The 26,809-nt window shown below is 28.1% G+C and overlaps 1 protein-coding gene and 1 long non-coding RNA gene across 5 annotated transcripts in view; one reads left to right on the top strand and one right to left on the bottom strand.

Annotated features, from left to right (window-relative positions):
- LOC129971515 (uncharacterized) overlaps nucleotides 1-24,927 on the bottom strand; it is a 30,073-nt gene extending 5,146 nt beyond the window's left edge. The window contains exons 1-3 of one of the 3 annotated variants that reach the window (XR_008784809.1): nucleotides 24,862-24,927; nucleotides 21,555-21,729; nucleotides 2,272-3,294 (exon numbers count right to left, since the gene is read on the bottom strand). This is a non-coding gene — a long non-coding RNA (uncharacterized LOC129971515). Of the gene's footprint in view, nucleotides 1-2,271; nucleotides 3,295-16,746; nucleotides 16,845-21,554; nucleotides 21,730-24,861 lie in introns of those variants that run through there. The other 2 variants (XR_008784811.1, XR_008784810.1) reach the window with 2 other exon arrangements.
- Nucleotides 1-26,809, top strand: part of LOC129971514 (uncharacterized) — an 82,762-nt gene that overhangs the window by 20,069 nt on the left and 35,884 nt on the right. The window contains exon 1 of one of the 2 annotated variants that reach the window (XM_056085348.1): nucleotides 24,323-24,385. The exons of the other annotated variant lie outside the window; for it this stretch is intronic. The gene's annotated coding sequence lies outside the window, so the exon portion shown is untranslated. Of the gene's footprint in view, nucleotides 1-24,322; nucleotides 24,386-26,809 lie in introns of those variants that run through there. 2 annotated transcript variants of the gene reach the window in all.

Below are 26,809 nucleotides of genomic sequence, written 5' to 3'. Positions count from 1 at the left end.
CCTTCAGCACAATCAGAACAAAGATCTCATTTGATATTCAACTTCCTCATACAGAAATAACTGATGATTTATGATTTAGTCGATTAATAGAATAATTAACGTCGCACCTTATTGTCAAAGCTTCATCAATGACTCTAAACGTACTCAACTCTAATAACCAATCATTTCTCAATGCCAATGAAAGGCAGATGTCTCTTCGCACTATTCTGTTAATTATACTGAATTCTATTCTCGCAAAAGAAATATATATCCGAACAATAAAAGAATATATATATATATATTCCGAAAGCTCTTAAACATTCCATCGGTCTGTATTTTGCATTATCATGTGATTCTGTCTTCTAGCCATGAATAAATTCCTTACTTATAAAAAATATTTCATTTGATCTTCATCATATATATATTTATGATATATATACATTTGACCTTCTTCATGCTGTATCAACATTGCTACCAAACATTCTTCGACAAAAAGTTTCAATTATAAGATGCAAAAGATTTTCGAAAAATGTGCATCAGTGTACCATCTCCATCCGTTTCCGACAAATTAAATCCCAACAATTAATGGGTAATTTACCAAAGCACCGAATTATTCCAAACTGTGCATTTTATTTCACCAATTTGTATCATCCAAAACCAGTAGTAATAAAATCTAACAAAAGCCGAAAATAAATATAGATTGCAGTTTTTTGTTTGTTTGCTGAGGGAATCTCTTCATTTTGAACTGTGATCGACTACACTTCCAACAGTTTCACAGCTGCTTTAAAACGCTTCAGCTGAAGACAAGGTCGTGCCATGTCACATCTATTTCGATAATGGCCTACTTGCAGTCGTTGTGGGGATATTTTAACGATACGACATGTTGCGTTTACGTTGTAAGCATTTTAGGTCATTCATTATGTTTTAAGCATTTTAGCACAGATGTTTGTGATCTGCCATATTTAATTGATCAAAAAGTGCGTATCAAGATTTTTGCAATTCTAAAAGAAGCGTATGTTTTACATGAAAAATTTATTGTATTCACTTACATTTTTTAGCGTCTTTCTTTTCAGATTTTACTCCATCTATGTGATTTTTAATTCACTTTCGAAATAAAATTACATTTATGTTTTGAACTTTAAGCTTCGGTATAGTTTATCCTATAAAAGGATTTTGCAAAGGATAAAACCCACATCTTGCGATAATGGCACTACTTTCATAGCACTTATAGAATGTTAAAATAAGATTCATGATTTCTTTACTGTCCACTGCAAACAGTGAAATTGTCACCGATTTTCTTTCGTAGTCAAGAATGGCAGTTTGTGGGAAGCAGCAATGGAATTCCATCTCATACGCATTATTAGTGAGGCACGCCTGATTTTTTAGGAATTCAATTCTAGGACGTTGACTGCTTTGAATGATGATTCTGGCAACTTTGTGTTAGCATCTGTTCACTTTCTTATCGACGATATGCTTAGCACACTTACCGCTTATTGTAATTTTAATTCCAGCCTTTCCTATTCTTGCAGGCAGACTTTACTGAAAAATATACCGTGGCTATTTATCAATGCTATTGATCATCTGGGTATTCACGAAAATGATGGACAATTTAGACATCAAATCTTCAACCAAATAATATAGTAATTAAAAAAGACGTTTGACCAGCTGTCTAGGAAAAGTTGTTGAAACTCATGGAAGCTGACGGACTAGTTCGAGTAATAATACTTCGGACTACTAATAGTCTAATGTAAATACCGATTGTTAAACAGATCAAACTCCCACTTAATACCTCGCTGGAAGAATTTTTGACAGGGGATGGGAATATACGAGCGGTATTTCTATGAAGTAACATCACTTTCAGATGGCGGGATTGATTTATCATTTGGTTTCTTACTTTTAATTACTTACTCTCGCTTCACAAAGAAATGCGAAAAATCGTTTAGTGTTTCTGAACCTTTTTTTTTTTTTTTTTTTTTTTTTCAGTTTTAATTATTGCACTCTTGTAATAGGCTACTGATGTTTATTTCTTTTCGATTTTTTATATATTTATATTATACTGAATTGAGAGTGTTTCTCAAAAAATCTGCATATATGATGCAAATAATAAAATATAATTTTAAAATCCCGCTATATTGTATTCATTGGATTTTACCATGCATAAAGTAACTTCCAGAAACAGAAAACGAATTATTTCGAATTATTGCCAATTATTTGCGAATTATTTACTACTGTTTATTTATTACTTTCAATCATCGAAATATGACATAAACAACAACACAATCCATCCTCTTTCTGCCAAAATATGATTGAGTACTGTGCATATTAGGAATCTTCTTTATGGTACCAATTCATTCATCTAAAATTATGTCTCTTGTTCCGTATTATTTTCTCATCGTGATTAAAACCACTTCATCTAGTAATGGTGCTCTGAATCGTCTTTCATGTTCCCTATGTGGAGTTTCATCCGCTAAGATTACCATTTTGAATTCCAGGTTGATCTTATACAGGGCTCATTTGAGGCTGTGAACGTTGCAGTTCTGATAATCCAGCGTTTTTCGCAACTGAAATATTGTGTCTGTGACAGAACCTTTTTGCAGCTCCGCTCTGCTTGTTGTTTATCATCTCCTATAAATTATATTTGAAGAAATTTAGGCTCTTCGTTGGGTGAAGGCTGCCCATGCGGTACTTGGATAGCCTCATAAACTTGGTCTTGAATTGTAAATAGCTGCATGTTCCAGGACTTTCTAATTTTTTGTTGTTGTACCAATCTGGAAACAGGAATCGTATCTTCTAACATTTTTCAAAAAATGTATTGCTTTAACTGAGCCTCTAATGAGAAAAGTACATAGAGACTCAAGATCTATTTACTGCAGCAGCTGAATTTTTTCTTCGTTGTTGTATATATTTGAGGCTTCGCTTTTCCATTTCTTTGCTTCACACTACTGAAGTGTTACTGACATTGTTACAATGATGCATGAAAGAACAGGCGCTTCAACAGTTGATGTATTTTAATTAAAAGCTGCATTCTATAAATTTCTCCAGATGCGCATTCCAGTAATACTTCTTAATTGTTTCTTTTTCTGGGGCGGATTCGTTTTCCCTTTTCCTTCGTTATGAATTTCTATTCTATCGATCGATTCATCCTCTCTTCTCCCTTGAGCTTTTTCTCTGTCCTGTTGTTCCTTTGTTCACTGACATTTTTTTCTCGGAGGCAGTGGATCCTTAAACACAACTATATCTTTACATTTCAAAGTGGAAATTTTAATGGATCTGCAATTATCAAACTTCCTTCAATTACAGTTGAATGAAATTCATCTGCAAAACAATTAAAAATCAATTAATGAAGGTATTTTAATCATTTTTGTTTTAAATTAGGTCGAAATATTAGAATAATCACATAAAAAAATTGAATTAAGATAGAATGTTGGGTACAAAAATTAAATTAAAAAATTTTTCGGTAAAAGTGACTAATTTTTATAAATTTCGTTAAAATTCAATTTCGAGGTACAAAATAAATTTCTTTAAAATGACACTTATTAGCTCCTTTTGTCTATGCAAAAATCTCCCCCCCCCTCCATACACGCAATATTATGGGAAATATGGGCTGAAAATCATCCAATACAGCACAAAGCATCAAATAAAAAAAATTGTTTCCTGAATTTTAAAATTTAGTCTTCAAAGCACATTGAGTCACTATTGTTACTACCTGTGTGCCAAATTTTATGACTGTAATGCGACCGATTTGTCTAGACATTGCCAAAAAACAAACAGACAGACACACTTTGACAACATATTTCCTTTTGTAAGTAAAGAAAAGTAAAACTTCCAGTCTTGTATTATCGGGTTGAAATGCCTAACAGAGCATTGAAAGGCTTAGGAATAGTAATTGAAAACAATATATTGCAATATTATTCCCATCGTTTGATGCACGCTTATCTAACAAAGTTTTCTGGCTATGACATTGGAATAGTAATTTGAGTAATAATAATAATAATAAAAGGCTTGATATTTTAATGTTATTTTTGAGAAACGCTGTGAAAATGAATGAACGAGTCACTCTATTGATGAAAGAATTATTATATTTACAACTATCTCAAGATTTATGGTTTTGAAATGTAACATGCCTAATATTGCTGAAAATAAAAATTCTACCATACATTGCTTGAAAAAAGAATTCTGTTTATGGAATTTATTGAATTCGCATGTAATTCTTCAAGGAAATAAGAAGAAATTATACAATTTTATAACTCTACCAAACAACATGAATAATGTCGGAACATGCAATTCTCAGAATTTGGGAAAATCAACGATAAATTAGGTATGAGTAACTTCTAATGACCGAACATCCCATATGTCTCCATACAATCAGAAGCAACGGATTTAAATTTAATCTTCATTTTAAAATTTTAAACAATGGTCAAAAATATTGTAAATAAAGGAAACTCGTTAAAAAAGGCAACAACATGCAGTAAATGCAAATAACTTGTTCTAATTATAGTCCAGATAAAAGAACGAATAAATTATTAAGTGTCAGCTTCCCTTTGCTTTTATATTAGTCATTCTACAGTTCCGCAGATGAGGCAGTTGACCGCATCACACTAAGTTGCCACATGACTTCCTCTTCAGTCTCATGAAGAGATATTAAATTCTACTATCTAGCAGATCTTCTGCGGCAAGTTTTCTTCTACTTCGCCGGTTCATTAAATTCTACCAAGAGGAAAACAAGCTTAAGGCGACCTACAGAGACGAGTCGTTTTTGTCCTTTGATGAGATCAATGAAGTCTTTTAGCAGGCGCCATGCCACTTCAAAAGAGGATACCACTCATAAAGAGTCTTGAAAGACTTTTTGACATAACACCATGTTTTTATATTCTTTTGGTAATCAGATTGGCTGATTAACGCGCCGCAGAGGAAGAGCATAATTTAAGGCTCCGAAGAGTCGTAACCGCATGACGTAATCAGAATGTCAATCAATTCATATCTCCTTATACAGCCGCTCAGGAAGTCGAAAACTTGATCCTTATACCAACTCTGCAGCTGAGGTTGTCCTTTCTCAGTACAGTCTAGATGCCAAACAAAAGAAGACTCAGTGCATCTAACCAGTCCTCTTGATGACTGGTCAAAGTCTGTTTTAAAAATAGAGGAAGACGTTTAACCATTTCGCTGTACTAGGGGTATAAGATGCAGAAGGACTTAAACGAACACCATGAAGTTTTAATTAACTCAAAAAAGCCCGTTTCAAATTGCGTTTAAGTGAAGTCATCTCATGTTTGTGCGTAATTACTAATATTAAAGATTTATTATCTTCTTACAAGATAAAAATGCAAGCGTCTAGTGTTTAAAATGTTGTATGCCATTATATGCTGCTATGGTCATGTTTACTTTCGGTCGGTTTACTTTGCTTGGATAATATTTTCTCTGAAAAGAATCCAAGAGATCATCTAGGACCATCGGAAGCGATATCTTGAAGTATTTACCCAATGGCGAAGTCGCTACAATCTGTTGCTAGCGCTAATTTTGCCTACACAGAAGGATGGTACTACAACGTTGCTTTAGCCACAGCATCTTTAATGTTCCGAAAGCTTTTTTTCTCTTTCTAGTTTCCATTGAATCTCTTTTATCCGTTTTCTTTGCACTCACCTATAAACTATTCACCAATAAAATGGTTGCAATATTGGATGTAAACCGATGGTAATGATTGATCATTTCTAAAAAACTGCGGTAAATCGCTAATATGTGTAAGTCGATTAGGAGTATTCGATCATTTTGTCCGGAAATTCCTTTGCAAAGATCTTCGGAGCTAACAGTTTGCACATACGATTGTAATCGTCTCATCCACATATTCTTTAAAACGGCTTCATCCTCGTGTCTTTCACTCAATTCACGCACTTGTCTGAGCAGCATTGATGGAAATCTATCGCGAAATTCGAAATCTTCAGTTTTAACATTTTATTCTATAACATTTCAATTGTTTAAATGCTATTTAAGGATGCGAGTTCAGTTCACACATTATACGCATGCAAAAGAGTTTCAAGATCCAGTCATTTCCGTATTCTGGAAATATATTGAGAGTACAATTGTTGTTATTATGAGAGTAGTATTATTTGTATAATTCTTGGAAAGGCATAAGAAACTTGTTCTGAGAAGTGTTTCCAGCCTGCAAGATTGCCAAAATGTTCTTTGGACCAACAAAATTACTGTACTTAATTTCACTTAGCATTTTATTTAATTTTAATGAGTTTGAGGGCAGATTTATTGAAGCCCTGTTTGAGGGCGGATTCAACAAATCATTATAAATGAAGCAATTGGATTTACATGTTCCATTTTGAAATTAAAACAAAAAGAAAGAAAGCTGAAACCAAATATATGGCTTCAAATTTCATGGACCATTTCATGATCGAAGATATTTTACAAGACTTTCGTAAATCTTCTGAAAAATTGGATTTGAAAAAGGTTTTTTAATCTCAGTAGATGATCCATCAGTAAAGTAAAAGATTTTTAACTTCCAAAAAGAAAATCCTTTTTTGAAAATAATAATAATAATAATAAAAGATTTTCAGCGTTATTACTTTTTTCGGACCATTATTGTCTGTTTGTTATCAATAATGCATTTAGGTATGGAAAAGTTGTATCCGCGTGGAATGTTGAACTTTTTATATGATGTGTATTAATTGATTCAAAGATCCACAAGCGAGAAATAGAGACTGCCTAAAATGTTTAGAGCTTCTTTAGAATGTTTACAGAACAAGTATCTAGAGAATGTATTTGATGCTGAACAAGGAATCGAAATATGGAACGAACTTGATATGATATGTTCAAATTTTGGCACAGGATATGAAAAAAGACATTTACTGAATGTTTAAAACCTCAGTAATGATGGAAAAAAATGATATCATTGAAGGCCTAATAACTGATAAATGCATTTCTAGTTTTGATTTTTTTTAAGCCAAGCTTTTTATATTGATATCTGTAAAGTTAGTACTAGATTCTTTTAAGAAAACTTAAGAAATTCTCAAATCAGAAGCAACAACTCTGAAATAATATCGGTTTGATGCATGATTTTCGAGATTTCATTCGCAAAGTTTAATCTTCCGAGTGTGTCTTTGACAAGAATATGATCTGTTTAGATCTAAGGAGACTGACTAAACAAGTTTATTCCTACTATAACAAGATCAAACCCATGCCTTCAGCCCTTGTGAATTGCAATATCAAAAAACGCTTCCATTTTATTAAAATGTAACAACTATTAAAACGAAGTGAGATGCAATTCTGTAGAAGTTGAAGCATTTAAGAAACGAATCCACTTTTTATCAAAATATTTAGAAGATTAAAAGTGTGAGATAGTTACTTTTCTATGATTGCCCTTTCAAACATTGTCATGATATAGTTAAAAAAAATTTAAAAAAAAAAGGCATTGAGGTGAAAAACCTTAAAGAAGAATCACATATGTTGCGAAATGTTTGTTTTAGATGAATTGTAAAAGTGCAAGGTAATAGTGAATCTTCAAATCACAAAAGAATGTAGATTATATGCAAATGATGCTCACTCTAGATACTATGTCGAAAACATAAATGAGGCAAAGAATGAGAAAGGAAGTGGAATGCATAATAGAGATTTTCAGTGCATAACAAAATCAATTATTTTAAGAAATGCTGGCTTTAATAGAGAAACTTACAAAATAAATTTAAAATATTTCAATGGCACATTGTTGACATGTGATTTGTTTAAGCATAAATAAAGTTGTTAATTTGTATTTGTGTTTCACTTTTCTCTTCATTCTGCTAAGTGCTAGTCAGAGGTAAAATTAAGAGATTATTGTGGGAATAAAATTTGTATTTCAGTTAAAGTGTGGATGTATTTGTGGAATGAGTATCTAGTAGCAGTTTGTGTGAAATTATCTAATAGTAGCCGTGTGGTGGCTTTCCAATTGTGATTATCAAAATCCATTTTGGGCCACGTTATAACTTCTGAGTATAATAATGCCCTTAAGTGCTTTTTACTTAAATATCTAGAGGTAGATTGTTAAAATGTAATTGCACATTTGAATGTTAGTAGAGGAAATATTTGATTTAAATTAACCATTTGCCTTTTTATGCCAGTTATACTTTAAAATTTTCTGAAAAAGGCCTTAGGATATTTTTTTTTTCCGTTAATAACAATGCTAATTTCCATGGGATTTTGTACTCTTTGATCAGCATTTAATTTACCCATCTTTTAAAAGTATTGATAATGAAAAGTAATTAAAAAAGTCCTGACGAAAAAAATAATGGAGTGTGAGCGAGCAGATGTTTTGTAAGCATAAATTATGTTCTGAAAGCAGATGTAATCTTTCCGGCATAAAAACTACTCAATATTTATTCGAATGTGTGCAAATTGCTGACTGAATATATTATAAAATAGTTTTTAATTCAGAATGGCATGTTTTGATAAAATAGAGAAAAGTATCTACCTTCCATTTTCTTTTTCAACTATGGTTTTTTTTTTTAAAATTCTATATTTCAGTTTCTAATCATCATAGAAGTTAAAAAAAAACAACATACATTTGGAAATCCAAATAAATAGGTTTTAAAACAAACAAAATAATAAATGAATTTTCATAAAATTGTTGTGAATTTTTACCAAAAACTGTGATTTATACCTATTCCGATACTTTAAGAATGAGAACCCTGATTTCTATCTAAAAAAATCTTAGACTTGTCTGATGGATTAATTGCTTGGGATTATTTGATTGGATGGATTCTTATGAATTAATTAACGATGACAAGAACGGAATTTTCGGAAGAATACTTGGATTCTCGACCCGCAACTTTCTGCTCTAGAATTTTGCCATTACGTCAAAACATAATTTCACTTGGAAAATGAAATTTGTTCAAATGAATAGATAAGCCAAATATCTTTAGTTGTTAGAGAAGAACGGAAGCTTTTCTGATCTTTGGATTTTGTGTAGACAAGAAATCAACAAAGTTCAACATTCCAATAGCGTCAAAAGAAATTTGAAAAAAAGAAATTAAGGGAAGATATTAGAATTTGGTCTCTTAATTGGATGCAGTACTTTTGCAAAGAGCCTGCATCCAATCAAGCATCCTGCCGTGCCTTTGAAAAACTGGAAATTTTCAATGGATATACTCACATCCTTCAGAATTTTGAAAATCCCTTTAAAAGCTGAAACAGGGGAAAAACAAAAAAGCAAATTGAAGAAATCAGTATTCACGCTATAGACATCTTTAATGGGCATGAACTGGATAGAAAAAATAAGGTTATTTCAGGGGCAATTTTTTTTTTTTTTTTTTTGCTAACGAGGTCGTCAGTTCTACTTGCGTTTTGAAAATATCTGAAAAAGATCATTAAGTTTCTTATAATTATCTTGCAATATGTAGAATAATCCTCATAAAAAGTATTTCTATATCAAGGTAAAAGATATTAAGCTATTTTATTGCTTTTAGACTATATCAAAACATCTGTATAGATTTAGAAGACACAGATTTAAAATACCTCTTTATTATTGGTATTCCATAAATTATTTTTCCAATACACATCATTTTTAATTCTTTGAAATATTTGTCATGGCAGTGACCAAAATCACAGGAATTATGCTTTTGAAAATTTAAACTCGATTGACTTACTTTTCAAAGTTGTTCAATTCTGCACTTTGAAGATGTTCAAAGCATCCAATTTGGCAAAAAGATAAAGAAAAGATGTGACCGATAGTTAATTTGTCATCTGACAAATTTATATGCAGAATACATATTTACCTTTCTAATTGTTATACAGCACAGTCAAGATTTCTTAGAAAGATTATCATCTTTTGGGAAATTGATTAAGAGTTGCTGTGAATGATTAGATTTTGTAGAAACTGTAAAAATATGAATACATGTTATTTAATAGATACTATGTTAACGTTTGATAGACTGAAAGGAACAGAATCCAAAATCATGTTCATCGTGCCTAAATTTTTTAATTGATGAAGGACTAAGAAATTTCCAGTAAGTTGTGGATTAAAATTCGAATGTCTAGAATTGAGATTGAATTGATTTTGTGAGAATAGACTGAAAATTCAAGTTTACTATAATCTTTCTTTCAAATCATTCTGTTAACGCGAATCTGATTACAGACATGAGGAACTTCCGCACTTAGAAATTCAGTATCTGACATGCGTCGTAAAAAATTATAATGATAACGGTGTATTAGAAGTGTGAAGAACATTTTGGAAAATGCTCTTAATCCACCAATATGTTGCAAGTAATAGATTAAATACCAGTTTTATTGCAGTAAAGTTTTCTCTGAAGATCGAATCAAGGATCCTACCATTTATCAGAAATTAATCAAATTAGCTTTGTCTGTGTACAAATTGAAAGTAAACCATGGTGTGTTTTTATCTGTGCAATACTCTTAAGTGACATATTAAATCTTTTTTTTTTTTTTTTTTTTTTTTGTCTTTTGTAAACTGATAATTTTTTAATTGCACTAAAGTAAATTAACTCTCAAACAAATTAGAAATAGGTATTAATCAAGCAATTAAAGAAATTAATACTATACTACTAATTACTAAAAATGTATAATTATATATTGTTACACAAATATAACTATCATATTTCTAAAAATATATTACTAATTTGTATTCTACGAAATAAAAGTTAAAGTTTTGTAGTTAATAATTAAAGAAAGCTATTTCTTTATCATAATTACAAAACTAACCAAATAATTTTATTTGGAAAACTAGTGCGGTGGTTTGATTTGATTAATAAATGATAATACAAGCTAACCTGGACTAACAAATCCAGGATATAACGATTCCTTGGCTATATACAAACATTTGGAATGGTTAAAACCTAACACCTATGTAAGAAATATGTTTTCAAATGCGTGAAATGATTTTCAGAACCAAGGAATTCGTATATAATGAAACGAAATCCCCTTTTTTGAGATATAGTTTTAACTTTTTCTCAAGAATTATTTCACTTAACAAAATATGTTAAAATGTCTTCAATTGACATGTGAAGTCCGCCAAAAAAAAGTATACGGATATGCTGTTATTTCACAGAAAATTATCGATACCAGTCTCTGTAAAAGTAATATTATATTATATTATATATATATATATATATATATATATATATATATATATATATATATATATATATATATATATATATATATATATATATATATGCGAATGTGCAGACTCCTTTGACAGATTTGGTTTAGAATTTGATAGTTTAAATTTTAGATACAAATTTGCTGACCGAAGTTTATGTGTCTAGCTGTTTACGTTCTTAGTTAATTCACTTGTATTCAAACACCCAGATAGATAGACTTCCCTTGAAAGGATTTCGTTAAAAATTTGATAGAAATCTACTAATTTAGTCTAAAGTCCATATACTAAATTTAATTCGTTTAGCTGCAAATATTTCGAGTTATCGTGTTCGCAGACAAATGGAAAGACTAACATAATGCCAAAAATGCGCTTTGTCGAAATCTGTGAGGTATAAAATTCCGAAGTAAAATAACAGGGGATCCATCTTCAGTCATAGAAAGTGTGGTGACATGCCTGACAAATCCAAACTCTAAACTCTATTGGATAATTTACATCTTCGTTAGCATCGCAAACTATATCGATCGATTTGTGTGATACCAAGTCGCCTGGCAACGACTGCTGTATCTTGAAGTTTAAATCGTCGACGCCCACATTTTTTGCTGCCAAAATGGCTCTTTCTGCCTGCCACGCATTATTTATGTATTGTGTGCGTACATCGGGAAATATGCGATCAATGAGAGCATTTTGCGAATCAACGATAGTGCAGAAATGAGTGGGCAATTTTATGCTTCCAGAATTTTTATAAATAGCAACTTTTCCATCGCCGATATCTAACAATGGTCCGAGAATATGTCAGTAGATGGATCTTGCAGCATTTGGACGCGCATGTTTATTTTTAGCTGGACTTTTTCAACATTACGCCACAGTGGCGATGATTTCAAGCAAGCATTGATCTCATCAGTTGAACGTGGAATGATAAGATAGGGACACCCTAATTACCAGCGTTATTAAATATACTTTACAACCTATTCTCATACCTACCAAATACGCACAAAAAATTTCATGAAAATCGGTCGAGCCGTTTCGGAGGAGTACGAACACAAACATCGTGATATGAGATTTTTGTATATTAGATTTTAAATATTAGATTTAAATAACTATTATCGTCTTGAAATTATTAAAATTTTCGAATTATGACAAATTATTTATTACTCCTCTACGACGCTGTATTTATTTCGGAAAGCAAAGAAAGCAGGTGAAATTAATATATATATATGCAAACGTTTTCAATATAAATAATCGAATAGAAAAAAAAAAAATAGAAAGCAGGTGTTAATTTATGGAATGCACAGGCAGATGTTTCAAAATGTTTAATAACATGATGCATGCTTTGTATGCTGCCCGATTTTCTGAAGAAAAGACGAATGTTTTTTTGAGGGCAAATGAAGTTTGTTTTCCAATCGATCTCTTTAATGTTTCTCTTATGAATCATCATTATTTTCAATTGGGTTATCTTGCTTCCATTGTTTTTACAACAATTCTATTCTTGTATGTAATTTAAAATTAATGAAATGTTTTTATGATTCAATAATTATAATTTATATTTATCATTAAATTATATTATCATTATTTCATCACATTCGCCAGTCTTCAGTGCTTTTAAAACTAGTAATATTATGAATAAAGTAAATAAATAAAATACTTTCTTGGGGAATTTTTTAAAGCAGAATTTTAATTATGCCTTTTATTAACATATAATATTATTTATTTTTAGGCTGACTTTCTTTATATAAATTTCAAATGTAAAACTCCTTATTTCAAAATACAATGTCTGACATCATAAAGATAGATAAAGACAGACGAAACAAACTTAAAATATTTATTATGCTATGACATTTTAAATTAGAGGTTAAAATTTCATTTTTTATTGTTATATATGCAAATTTTATATTATTCCCAAGCATCAAATTTTTGACGTTACAGTACTTGACAAATCTTATTTTATTAGATAAAAATCTAATAGGTTAAAATTAATCTTTTGATTGAGTCTAAGTACCGGAGAATTGCCACTCAAATTGAATATTAACGAAAATCAAAATATTAGACATCTGATAATACATTTATTGTTCTTTACTTATTTATATGAAAAATCGTCTGCAATTAAATGTATTCTTTGGTTTATAATAATGCTTGAAAATAAACTTTGAATAAAAGGTTTAATATTACTTCTTTCCGAACTAGAAGTATTTATTTTCGGCAATTAAAACTTGATGAAGAGTTCTGTTTTCAAGTTTCGAAGTTTGAAATTGTGATTTTTGCACGTGCTAGAAAATAGTGAGAGCTTCGGCTATCAGTGCACTAGATTGCCTTGTTGGGCCTCATGTGATTGAACATGATTAAATGCTATGCTTTGCAATATATTTTTGATTTATTTTTTACTATCTTTTTCATGGCAACATTGTGTATTCTTCTAAGTTTTTTTTCTTCTTGTTATTGCATTACGCTTTCTTTACAATTATTAGATGGAATTTTTTTAATAGAACGCATTTTATTATTTATTTCTATTGTAAAACATTCGTTTTAAAATAAGGTTAAAAATGTTAGGCCTTAAAAATTTATGAAATATCAGCAAAAAATGATAAGATTCAGAAGGTATGTATGACTTTTTTTTTTTTTTTTTTTAATAATGAGCATTATGTTTTTTAAAAATTCCAAAATTCGATAAAATGTTTTGAAATACCATTGCAAAATTTATGAATAATTTTTATAAAAATAGAGCAATTATCAACATACAGAACATAATTGTACCTTTTAATGTCTCATTTAATTTTAATTATGTTAAATGAAAAGAAGATTAAAAATAGGAAAATTTAAAATCAATTAAAAAGAGATTAAAAGAAATTATTATTATTATTATTAAGAAAGCATATGAATTTTTTCACCCGCAATTTAATATTGAGATAAAAGCATGCAAAGAAGTGCTTTCGAGGAGGGGGGGGGGACAAACAAGCGAATGAATTTATTATAATTAATCTAGCAGAGTATGCGCGTCTTCGCTTTAGAGACAGTTTGTTTGATTTGTAGTCATCAAACTTATCAAATATACTTGGGAAGTAGAAATGTGCATTTCAGGGCGATTTTATTTAAAATTTTAATTAAAATATAAGACTTTTTTTTTTTGCTTCCACTTTTAAAAATATTATAGAATTTTTATGTCATTTTAAAATAGTAAAAATGAATCTTTTTTCTGCGCTATTAATTTAGTTGCCTCGTCAATTTTCCCCCTAATTTTAAGAAGTTTCAAAAAACTTTTGTATAAATTGCAGTTAATATATACTACTAATAAAATCTAATGTACGTGCGTTGGCGCACTACAAGCCGGACCGTTTGACCTATAGTTACCAAATTTAGCATATGCATACCTTGAAGGTCGGAAATGTGCACCTCGTAGCGATTTTTTTTAAAAAAATTTTTAATTAATAATTAACGAAATTCTTGACGTTTTTTCTCGATAACGTTCGAAAGTATTACCGCAAAAAATAAATATCGCACCGTTTCAAAATTTAGTAAAATTATCTTTTTAATAATACGAATTTAATTGTCGTGTAAATTTTAACTAAATTTTGGTAGTTTTTTACTTTTTTTTTTTTTCAACAATAAATTACATTGCTGTCCTAAAATTCAAACTGTTTTCGTTGTTTCATCAACTATCTAATAATTTTCTTCCATTGTTTAAAGCAAAGGAAAAAGGATTCCGTTTAATATTTTTTTGTAGTTTACGGGAAATATAGAAAAAATAAAGTTACAATATCGTGAAATTTATTAAATAGATAAACCGGATATTTACTTTCTTAACAGTGTCGTAATGTCATATAACTGATTTCCATTAGAAAGATTGATGTACAAAATTCACAGAGCATATGTAAGAAACAATTAATTTAACACGGCTTGATGTCTGATTATTTGGTAAAATCGGGGACATGAAGTTATAATTACACGATTTAAAGAAAATTAATCATTTTCAATATTACCAGCTCGTAGTCAAAGGCATATAGTTTTAAATAAACAGAATGGTTCATTTATTGCGATTGAAATTCTGTTAGTTATGAAAATTTGAATATTCTGTCTTATGAAAATTCGTGACTACTTAATCGAACGCCTCAGAGAAAATACGCCAATTACGTGGTACGCGGCTATTACACGATAAAGTAAGCTTATTCAAGCCAATAAAATAACACGGTTTAATAGCGGACAATTTGGCAGAATCTTGAATATAAAGTTGTATCTAAACAATTTATTAGAAATTAAATGTAATCAATATACCGGTGAAACCTGCTAATGGTCAGGATCCATCTCTACTAATAATAAAGATGTGTTTGTGTATGTCCGTGTGTTGACTCTCTACAAGCCAGACCGTTTGATTTAGAGCTATTAAACTTTGCAAATTTTTTCTTTAGATGGGAATTTGCACTTCGGAGTGATTTAATGAAATTGTAATTTCAATTAATTGAAAATTAGGCAAATTTCTGGAATTTACTCCCATAAATTACCGAAAATATTACAGTACAAAAATAATTTTTATAACATCTTAATGTTCAAGTAATTATCTTTCCAGTGATAGCAACTTTTCGACGTATAAATATTTTTTCTATATTTAATAAATTTTTAAAATAAATGTTTAATACACGTTTTTCCAACAAGAATTTAAACATATCACGATGATAATACAAAAATAAGAGAATTCAGAAAGAGAGTAATATAATCAGTCATTTCTGGGAAGAATCTAAAAATATATATTTCTTCATGTTAATAGTATTTTAAATATAAAAACGCCAAATTTTGTATTGTTTTAGGTTCAAAATTAGGTTAAATTGTTAAAAGGCAATTTTTTACTGTTTTTAGTGCAGCTGACAAAAAATAAAAGGAAATGCATAGTAAAATGAACGAAATGGCAAGTGTCCTCTAAAATAGTATGAATTATATATCTATCAAAATTTGAAGATTAAAAATATTTTGCTGTAAAAGCCAATACAGAAAACGTAGCTAATACAGACCAAAGTTAAGATATCTGCTTGGTTTCAGACACACATTTAAAAAAAAATCCTTTGATTATCAATTTTAGTAGATTTTCTTGATGATTATAACTCAAAACAATTGAATAACATTAATTAGACAAATTTAAAAATAATTTAATTAATTAAATTGAGGTATTTTAGGTAACATTTGATGAAATTCGAGCAAAATGCAAAACACTCTACACTAAATTCAAATTCTCCAATTTAAATTATTTTTCTACACAACATAGTTATTGTACTTATAAAGGCAATGAACTAAAAGCTAAGAAAATATACAAATGAAAAAAAAGCTATGGATCTTCGAGCATTTTTATGGTAAAAATACTGTAAAAATCATAGATATTACTGGCAATAAAATGCTAAAAATCAAAAACTATTGACATTAGACCTAAATCCTTAATAAATTGCCTTCATAACACTTATGGTAATATATATACAAAATTTCAAGAAAATATATTTATAAATTCTTATGAAACTATGTTTTGCGTAGGAAAATTTTGACAAAAACACTTTCTTTAAAAAAAACATTTAAAGTTTTTATTAGTATAAAACTAAAATAATACTTCATTTTAAGCACTTAAAATTCACCACTTATGTAGCACATGTCTTTCTTATTCTCCGTTTTATTAATATTTTTGTTTTTCTATTAGCCCATTTTATTTTTCTGGACAATTTTGGAACAGACAAAGAATATCTTTTTGCAGCAACAATTCGCTCGTCGTCGAAGCTACTGTATTGTGTTAGCATGTAATAATCTGGAATTATAACCAATTCTTTAAAAATTTCTATTATACCAGAAAAAACCATCATTCAATAACAATACAGCTATATTAGTCCCTAAAAGCAAAGTTTTCAACTCAACAAACGTATTTTCTAGAATAATTGTCCATAATAGATTGTTCAAACTTTCATTAAAATTTTGTGTTTTCCCCATGAAGACATTTTTTCAGAAGATTTTGGTCACATAATTTAATTTAAGAAGGTTTAATAATATTCATAAAATTTTTGGGATTCCTATGCTTGAATCTTTATATTTCTGCCTTCTGAAAGTGCACGTTGGTATTTGCACCAAGAATACTTTCCTTTTGGGCGTTGTCCATGCCTTGGCTTTTGATTACTGAAACAAACATGAGCAAATGCAGCAAGTGTTGCACTTTGAATTTGGAATAAATAACCAACATTGGATCTTACTGCAACGCCATAATAGTTTTGTAATTTATTTATGACTTTGTCTGTAAGTTTTCCTTTACCCTCGTGACCTTTAACAGATTTTTTAAAGCTCTCAGTCGAGTAACCACTCGCTTTTGAACATGCCCTACATATTTACATTTTGCAACAGAACCTTTATGAATTTTAATCAGTGAATATTAATGGCATTAAAGCGCAAAAAACTCACTTCTGGCTATTTTCGTGCTACTTCCGGTTTCTTTTTCGTTAATGTTGATTTAAAGAAACATCTATATCTTCTGATATAATGATCGTAGAAACAAAACAAACACAGATTTGGAAACGTAAATAAAACAATCAAAGGATAATACGTCGTCAATATAACGTCAAAGGAAACCATAAAAAAAAAATCTCGATTTTTAGTTAAAAATTGACTTGGCAATCCAGACAGACAAAAATTTTAGCAATCTTAAGCCCTGGTGAACCACCTGGTCGCCAGAGGAGATCTCCTTCCGCCTTTTTCTAATTTTAATTATATGATATAGATAGAAGCAATGGAAATGGCTGACATTTCATTGTAACATTGGAAAGTATTGTTGCAGATATTATGGAAAAAATATTTTAGGAAATAAATTTGCATTTCAATTAAATTAAAATTATTAATCTGTTATTTTTTAAATTTAAAAATGGTGTAAAATTCATATTTTGTAAAAAAAAAAATCCAATTTATTTTAAATTTAAATTTTAAAAATTCATTTCAAGGTGCTTGTTCTCAATTTTTCAAGGTATACCCATACGAAATTTTGTATCTCCAAGTCCAATGGTCTGTTTTGTAAAATACTAACAAATCCACATTTGCTTTTATTATTAGTAGAGATGGATTAACCAGTTAACTACAGAATTAATTTTTTTAAAGTCCCTCAAGTCTCCCTTTTAAAAGTCAAGCAATGACTAATATACACGTCGAACGCAATACAAATAGTTGTCTGGTAAAGTTTGCAAAAAGTCATAATAAAGCAAATAAGATTTACATCGACTGCTTCAAAATGAAGATCTGGATTGACATGTTTACATTTATGCACTTAACTAGTTATGCTCGATTTTAGTATGTAATTCTACACAAAAAGTAAATTATATTGTTATTTCTTTCCAAGTTAAAAGACAATAAAAATCAATAAGCTGTTTTTTTTTGTAGTGATTTACATTTTATTAATTAATTTATTCAATTTTGTCTTATGAATTACATACCTATTTTCTATCCTTGTTTTATTTAGTTGTAATTAATTTTACGCATGGAAAACATTTTATTTTATGTCCTATGTTATAGAAAAATAATGATAATTATAACAGAAACTTCTATCATTTGAAAGGAGAAATTACAATTATTTTTTTGTAACATATACACAATTAAGCAGCATATCATTTAATAGAAGAGAAATGATTAATGATATGTGAGTAAGTTGCCAAAAAGGAATTAAATTTGTAATATAAATATCTAATTCAGGTCAATTCAAATGCATTTAATGAAGCATTGATGGTTTTGCTAAATGATGGTTTTTCAGTAGAATATTGTATTATATAGATAAAGAAAGGGGACTATGGATATTTTAATTGACAGTCCCCTTATTTCTTTGATCCTTTATTGATATTTCCCCTTATTATTTTTTTTTAACAAAAAGGCATTTGCCAAATGAATAGCATGTTTCAATATTGAAATAATTTATTTATCGATTGACTTATTTCCAATATTTTACACATAGAAGTTACGTTACTCAGAATAATATCAAACAGGCGTTTATTATTTTTGTCAATGCTTTAAGAAATACGAAAAATCCGTAATGAAAAATTATTGTAGATTAATGATAGAATTTCTTCTTAAAAATTTATGATAGTTTTTAAGTATTTTGAATTTGCAAAATTATTTTTCTGCTGTGCAAAAGTTTTTATTTTTTTTTATAGCAGGCAGTTTTTGAAATAAGTGAGATTGTTGCATATCATTTTAGCATAAATCTTACTATATTTAAACAATAAATAGAAATTAACTAAATGATTATTTATTTATTGTAATATTATACTAAAGAATAATACATTTAGAAGGATATAAATAATAAGAAAAAATTTTGCAACAAGAATGAAATAGTATTATATTTTATGTTATTTCATTTATAGAATGCATGGCACAGAAATATTTCTTATAAATATTGTAAATTTTGTAGTTATTGTATTTAGAGAGCGTTAATGCTGCTATTACTAAAACACTGATGAACTTAACCAAATTAGAAATAAATATTAAGTTAAATGCAAAAAGAAAGAAATGGTGAATTTGACCGGAAAGTGAGACCCCTCATTGAAAAAAATCCCTAGTTTGAATCCCTGCCTGAGGCTGAACCTTGAGAAAGTCTTCAGGCCGGATTCATCATTTCTTTCTTTTTTATTCTTTTTGCATTAAACTTAATATTTATTTCTAATTTGATAAATTTTGTGATTAATTTTTAGCATTTTTTCTCTTAGATATAATTTAAAAGTAAAAGATATTTTTTTTAAATTACAAGTAAGTGATGAAGTAAGGTCTGACAGAAACTTGAAAACAAAAACATCTTTGGATGAAGACATGCTTAGTTAAACCTTTTTGTTTTATTAAATTCTCTATTTTGAAAAAAAAAGTTAAGTATAAGGATATATAAGGTAAGTAAGGGTTAAATATAAGAGTAAGTATAAAATTATAAATCAATAGATCAAATGGGCTTATTCGGTATAAAAAAAAAAAAAATATTGAACTTGTGTTCTTTAAAGAATTTTCCAAGTGATATATATTTAAATAAAAAAAAAATGAATTAACTGTTATATAATTGTTGTTAGCTTGGACAATTATTAATACAGATTAAATCTGAATTTAGAAAATGGGTTCCTTATCGATTTTATGGGCTGCAAAAATAATGTTAGTTTAAGGTAACAGATAATAAGATTTTTATTTTTTAAATTAAGATGACTTTTTGTAAATAAAATAGGCAACTGACATTAATCATTGATAATTCCTCAGATGAATTTAGTTATATTCTATTATGTTGAACATTTTAAATAAAGTTGATACTCTTTAAGGGTATAAAAATCATTCAATACTTTGTTTTATTAATTGTTAAAATCTTAATTAAAATTTTAAAGCTATAATTATTAAAATCTCACTTTAGGTTTGAGAATATATAGCAGTTTAAGGCAAGTTATTTAATGTAAGTTAGACACCAGTATTTTAATACCTAAGATTATAGTTAGAATATTATGTATATAATAAGACAAAGTAGTACATTTAATTTAAAATTTGACTAATTTTTAAATCAGATTTTAAAGTATGCTTGTAATTTACCAGAAATTTTTGACATGTTTATATGATTGTCTTGACTTTTATACACTAAATAATAAAATGTCAAGCTTAATTTTTAAAACTGTACTTTTATACTGCAGGTATCAATCATAAACAGTTATGAAAAACTGCTGTGGACAGCTTTCATCATCATATTGATTAAAGAAATCCAATCATATTTTGCTTTTCTTGGGATTTGAAATTTAAATGCCTTCAGCATAAAAATAGAAAAATAAGAATTTATGAAAAGGTATGATAATTCTTATATGTTTATATAAAAAAATATTTAATACATTTTTTATGCAAAAACAATGGAATAAAAATTCTGTTAAGTACTTAAGGACTTGACATAAGTTAATTATTTGTACGTAACATTTGCAATTTCCTTTATCAGGACATAGCTTATACTGACGTACTATAATAAGTTGACAATAAAAAGTCAAAATAATTTTTAGAATTATTTAAAGAAGTTTAGAACGTCTACACAGATTGTTTACAATATCCAGTATGTAACAAAATTTTCTGTGTAACAACAAGGCAAGTTTAATTTTTTAAAAATGTTTAAGATTATTTGAATAAAGCGTAACATTTCAGTCAAATGATAATAGAAGTAGTTAAAAAATAATAGTAGTAAGAAAAATTTTAATAATAGTTAAAAGTTAAGAAAGGATGGTCCGAGAATTTTTAGAACATTAATTTCTTTTCTTGTAACTTGATAAACACCTGCTAATATCTTAATTTTTTCCACATGCAAAACGATTAATCATTTCCTTTATAAAATATATCATATGAAAAACCATATTTTTCTATATATATGTATATATATAATTAAGAGATTCTGATAAATTATTGATGATTCAGCTATAATAGAATTTAAAAAGCTTGTACCTATTCACGAGATATTCTAATTTAGAAAAATGTATATCTTAAAAACACTTACCAAGTTCCTGTTCTCTTTGCTGTAAAATTTGCTTTTTATATCTTAGATAATATGCACATTCAAAGCTTCACTCTATATAGCACTTCTTTGCAGTATAGTTACTCAGAGGATATATTATACATTATGCTTCATAACATAGTTAGAATGTTTATCCAAAAATGTGATACATGTCTGCCTGTAAAAAGGAAGATAATCAGTCTCGTAATTTGAGAAAGACATATAGAATGACTATCCAAAGAAAAAATATAATTGAAAATAAATTCTGACAGTTTTATACAGTGAAGCTTGTCTACTTCAAATCTCATAAGGTCATAAGAAAAATTAAATTCATTAAAAAAAATCTAAATTTATTGAGTAAGTATGTAAAATGTAATTAGAAAAAGAAAATATGCAATGGACATTTAATTCCAATATTTAGTAATATATAATATCTTACTGATAACAATTAGAAAGAAAAAAGTTAAATCATTTCAGAAATTAGTATAGTAAGTAAACAGTTTTTATAACAAAATAGTATACGAGACTTTTAATGCAATAATTGTATAATCAAAATATATAGGGCAATTGAATTAGCAGTTTACAGAAAGAAAAGCTTTTAACAAATTGAAATGCATATAACTTGCCTAAAATGCATGTTGTTGTATAGAATGCTCATTGTTTGCTGTTTTAAAAAAGAAAATAAAAATCATTAAATAAACCACTGATACAAAAAATCTCATTAAAAAAAATATTTGAAAGTCACAAATAAGAAAAAAAAATAATGTATTTATTTATCTATGAAAACAATTTTCATATAAATTTGTAATTCATTGAGTTCTTTCTATATTCCTAAAGTGTGTACAAATGTGTTTTAACCATTTTCCATTAATATACTTTAAATTATTCACTCATGATGTTAAATTTTTTTTTTCAAATATGCTACCTGTTATTAATTTAACTTATAAAAATCTATTAATTTATCATTAAATCTTATATTTGTTCAATATAACGTTTTACCAGTGTACGATAAAGCATTTTTCCTACTATCGCTGTTAAATGAATTTTTTTGAATAATTACAAAATTCTTTTTAAGTGTATTCCAAAATATTAACTTTTTATATGACTAATCTTCCCATATCCAAACAAATTGTAAATCTTGAAACTTTTTTAATGTCCTTGCATACTTTCATATTTAAATACAGTTATTATTTAAGCAGAGTGCTGATTGCTATATATTCTTTGTAAATTGCATGTTTTCTAAATATAGTTTTTAACAAAGTTCATGCAAAATATTTTTACACAATTCACTTCCAGATAATTTATTGTATTAGTCTAAAAGCTATTTTTTTGTTTTGTTTTTATATTATATATTTTCACTTGCATTTTAAATTTAATGCTACTACTCGATATTTAAAATTTTATTTCAATTTTCAAAAATAAGTAGCATTTTAGCAGATATATTACAAAAACTTATCAAGACATTGAAAAGGGCTACAAAGAACTACTTCATTTACTTTGCCTGATTAGATTATTATTTTGATTGTTTTCACAATCTTATGAAAGTTTTAAATTTATATAATGAGATGACATATTACTAAAGAAAATTTAGGCTTATGTAACTTTTTTTCATTCTTTTTATAAACAAAGATAACTCTCTATTTTAAATTTAGAAAGTTTTAAAATAAAGCAAGGTAAATTGTAAGAATATCCACAGCACAAAGTAAAAAGGATTCTAAGTCATTCTAAAATCATTTGTGAAGTTTTATTGTTTAATTACACTACATTTTTCAAGTTAAAAAAAAATTACATTTTCTTAGAAGAAAAGATCTTGACACGACTAGAAATTTTAAGCATTTTGAAAAGCATGCCTTTATTAATTCATGAAGTATTAGTTCTACTGAATGTTTTTAATTCAATACGAGAGTCATACTATTCTTTGAAGATTTTTCAGGACTGTATGTTTTCTAAAAATATATTCTCTACCCACGATTTCAATTTTTTTTTTTTTTTGTATCATCAGATACATTAAACAAATTTTCAAGTAATAAAAATTAATGTTATTTGTTACTGGAGATTCTTTTCTTATTTGAAAGATAGTAGGCAAATTTCTGTAATTATTATTATTTATTATATTTTTTCAATGCAAATAGACATACATGGTTTTACAGAATCCCACCATTATCTATGCAATCATGTATGTAACTAATATATTTTAAAATTTGCTGCATACCTTTTTTTTTTTTTTTTTTTTTTGTTGGAAATCACATGAATTTTATGATTGAATTTGGAGAATTCAGTCATAAAATTCCTTTGACTCTCACATGCACATGAAAATGTACTAGTTTTGAAGAAACTCTTTTACATTTTAAAAAGTCCTGTACCTCTTAACATAATGTTGAATTGAGAGGTTTCTTATTGACTTTTATAAAATAGAAACCAGATTCTTTTAGACAGTTTTCCACCAATTGAGGATTGAAGTTTCTTATTTCAGTATGAATTCAAATAATATGAAAAACTATACATCGGAATTAACTAATAGCCTCTGCTGCTTTAAATCAGTGCAATTATTTTTATAGTTATTTTTCATATTGTTTTAAGTTTTAAAAGTAATTTTTAACAATGCCAATCTATCAATAGTTTTTTCAAAAAATTATTTGATGTATGATTATTTGTTTTTATTTCTAATTCTCTGTTTTCATATTGTAGGCTGTAAATAGAACTAGTGAGAAAGGAATTGATAATGGATTGTATTCATTCTAAAAACATCTGTCTGCATTTTATATGTACTAGTTACAATAAAATGCCATATAAGGATGAGACATCTTTCACATTAGTAGAATTTATCTGAAGTGGTGAGATTTATTTCAAAAAATTATTTTATAGAAATGTTTTTTATAAAATTGCATGAAGTGTTATTTTTTTATATTTTTATCCAGTGAAATATTATATATCGAAAATTCTGTGAATACAAACACTCAAAGTTTAGTTAAATGCTTCAAAATATAATTATCGCCGATTTCACTATATATCAAATTTTGAGATGAACTTTATTTTCATATTTTAAATTACTGTTACTTTTCTTATTGTATATTACAGCAGAGTTACTTTAAGTTATACATTCAAGTTACAAGAAGTATTTAACTATAATTTTTCTAACTACTTCTTATGCCTATAATCTTATTTTTGGGAGTGATAACATATTAAAATAAATTTATTTTAAACATGTATTTTCTTTACAGTGCTATTTATTAGTTGGATAATTAGTTAGTCTATATATTAAATATGAATAATAGAAAAGAAAAACAGTCTTTCAAAGAAATTGTTTTACCTTAACTTCATTAACAGTATTAATAATCTGTAGTCGCTCCCATCTACGAATGTATTTTGCGCTGCTGCGTATGTAAAATCAAAACAAAATATTATTTGTTGTGATTGGCCGAAATATCATTTAATGACGCCAGAAGCGCATTTTAGAATTAAAACTTGCATTTTTATTTTCGAAATTAAAATGAATGTTAAGATTTTTTTTTTCAATTGTTTAATTCATTTCGTTATTTTCAAAAAAAGTTGTCAAGTTAAAAAATAAACATTATGCAGGATTAAGGGCAAATAGTCGAAACAATTCTTCATTATTTTCCTAATTGTATTGCATTAATTTAATTCTGAAAACAGCTTTCTCTTCTTCTATTTCAAAAATGCAAGAATAATTATGTGGAATTCATCTAATTTGCTCTCAAAGCACGTTTTTATTTACACATTGCGTATTACGCCGTGCACATGTGAGCGAACGGCGCTAACATTACTTAGAGGACTTCGTCTCACACTTCTGTATGGCGATCATTTTCATCTTCATAGCCACGTGGCATTATGTATCTTATATGAGTGTCTGATATTGTGGTTTGTAGGGAAACACCATAGGCGTGATTTCCGTAGATTAAAGTAATAAAACATTCAAACAAAAAAACATATGCGAGCGACGTCAAAATAGGCTAAAACCTTATTGAAATAAAATAATTTAACCAAATTACGCACCATACAATACGTTTTTGTCAAATAAATGAAGATAAAAAAAAAAAAAAAAAATTGTGACTCTTTGGGAAATATAACTCATTCGATCGTGCCACGCAACATATTAATCATTTTCTATAAATGAAATTCGATTAACAAATTCATACGTGATAGTAGGCATTAAAAGGGTGAAAAATTACCTTAGAACCTCAGGTTGGAGATCAAGTTTAATTGATAAAAATCTCAAAAATAGTTTAGTCAAATGATTGCGTTCATTATCACCAATCCTTAATATATATGTCTACGTCGGCTATGCAACGACTTACGCAATCGCAACTTCGGACAGTTCCTATAAATCTTTTTCTCATTTTTATTTTGACGTTGATTTCTGTGATACATTTTTTGTATTTTAATCCTGCGTTACAATACTTCTCTGATTACTATTGGCCCTTTTTTTTTCCCCACTGGACATCACACCCTTCATAGTTATTTTTGCGATTTTCTCCCTCTAAACAAAGTTTTTGCTTTCTTGTTATACAGTAATTTTTCATTCTTTTGTTGTCTAATATTCCCCTCCAAAATTTGTTGGTCGAAATAAGCAAAACCTGCTTACTTCCTATTTGTTCGATACGGAAACAAAATGTGTACTTTGAAGAAGAGATAAGATGAGCATTCTGACTGGGCTTTGATTCTATGTGATGTGCGATCACATAAGCTTATAAAGGCTTAAAATAGATTTACGATTTAATGGTAGTTCACTTTTCTGTTGTTTCATACTAATTAGATGCATTCGCAGTGAGATTAATTGGTCCGTTAGATTTATCTTCTTATAATTTTTTTGAATGAAGCATCTCTTTACTGGAAGTCTTATTTAGAAACGAATTTCAGCCACGCTGTTTTAAGTGTTTAATCATTAGATTTCTTTTCTTACAAGAATCCATTCAAATTAGCTCTCGATATGATGTTTAAAAAAAGATAATCCGATTAATAAGAATTTAGCCGATTAGTGAGCTTTCAAATGAAGTTTTTATCTTCTTTCAAATACTTTGTTCAATGCAAAATTATTTTATATGATAATATACTTTCAGAGATCCTCTTGAATTAATAGATTTTTTTTATTTTTTTTTATTTTCTTCTCATTCCTCAAAGTTTGGGTTCGAATCACATCCAAGAATTATGTATTATGTACGAGTTCATGAATAAGTTCACGAGCATTGTGATGAGAAACCACTGAATTATAATGAGAGAATATTGCATTGGGTAAAGGC

The sequence above is a fragment of the Argiope bruennichi genome, chromosome 6 (assembly GCF_947563725.1).
Source record: "Argiope bruennichi chromosome 6, qqArgBrue1.1, whole genome shotgun sequence".
Classification (NCBI taxonomy): domain Eukaryota; kingdom Metazoa; phylum Arthropoda; class Arachnida; order Araneae; family Araneidae; genus Argiope; species Argiope bruennichi.
The sequence above is the reverse complement of the archived record's forward strand: the minus strand, read 5'-3'. Positions and strand labels throughout refer to the sequence as shown.